We start from the raw sequence: 1034 nt of genomic DNA, 5'->3' as shown, positions 1-1034 counted from the left end.
CCTAAAGGATAAGCATAGAAAAGAGACTAATGAAAATGATGATGATGATGATGATGATCAAAATACCAAATATTTTATTGAGCATTTACTTTCTGCCAGCTACTATTTAAGTATTTTACATTTATTAACTCATTTAATTTTCATAATAACTCTACAATGTGGTACTATCCCCACTGATGCAAAGATTTAGAAAACTTGGGACTTCCCTGGTGGTCCAGTGGTTAAGACTCCACGCTACCAATGCAGTGGGCCCAGGTTCGATCCCTGGTCAGGGAAGTAGATCCCACATGCCGCAACTAAGAGCCCACGTGCCGCAAGTAAAGATCCTGCATGCCTCAATGAAGATCCCGTGTGCCGCAACCAAGACCCGGTGCGGCCAAATAAATAAATAATTTTTTTAAAAAAAAACAGAAAAAGGTTTAGAAAACTGAAGCACAGAAAGTTTCGTTCTTCAGCTGAACGTCACCCACTTACTAGGGAGCAGTGTTGGTTTCTAGTTGGGAAGGCAACTCCAGAGGCTACCTGCTTGACAGCCACGCTGCACTGCCTTTTAAGTCATCAACCAATGAAATACATTTTAATAGTAAATAAAACCTGCAGCTCCTCACCCCATAACTGATTAGTCCATCATCACTTTTACCCATTATATGGACTTCACTACAACAAGATGGGGAAATACACAGTTTAAAGCTGGGGAGACTGGGAGCCAGGGTATGGATGTGGACTGCCCAGAGCCACAAGAGTTAGCAGGGAGAGACTAGGACCCAGCACAGCTAATTCTCAGTGTAATGCCCTTGACCCTGCCTGTCAGCCCCCAGGTACTCACCAGAGCAGCCTCCGGATCGTGGTCCCGTCACCTTGACCGCAAATACCTAAATCTCTGTTCTCTGCTCTCAGAGAGTCATCCTCAGGAAGCTTTCCAGTTTACAATCCTTTCCCTTCCTTTGGTTTCATTGACACCGCAAATGAAAAAATCATTATAATGTTAAAGAGCCGTGCTTCATTTATTATATGTTACAAAAACAGGGCCTCAG

The 1034-nt window shown here is 43.3% G+C and overlaps 1 non-coding gene across 1 annotated transcript; it reads left to right on the top strand.

Moving 5' to 3' along the window:
- The first annotated feature begins 203 nt into the window (after positions 1-203).
- TRNAG-ACC (transfer RNA glycine (anticodon ACC)) lies at positions 204-276 on the top strand. Its single transcript has one exon. It is a non-coding gene; the product is annotated as a tRNA-Gly (tRNA).
- The last annotated feature ends 758 nt before the right edge of the window (positions 277-1034 follow it).

Source organism: Lipotes vexillifer, unplaced genomic scaffold (genome assembly GCF_000442215.2).
Source record: "Lipotes vexillifer unplaced genomic scaffold, Lipotes_vexillifer_v1.1 scaffold342, whole genome shotgun sequence".
Classification (NCBI taxonomy): domain Eukaryota; kingdom Metazoa; phylum Chordata; class Mammalia; order Artiodactyla; family Lipotidae; genus Lipotes; species Lipotes vexillifer.
Note: the sequence above shows the minus strand (reverse complement) of the source record. Positions and strands in the feature narration are given on the sequence as shown.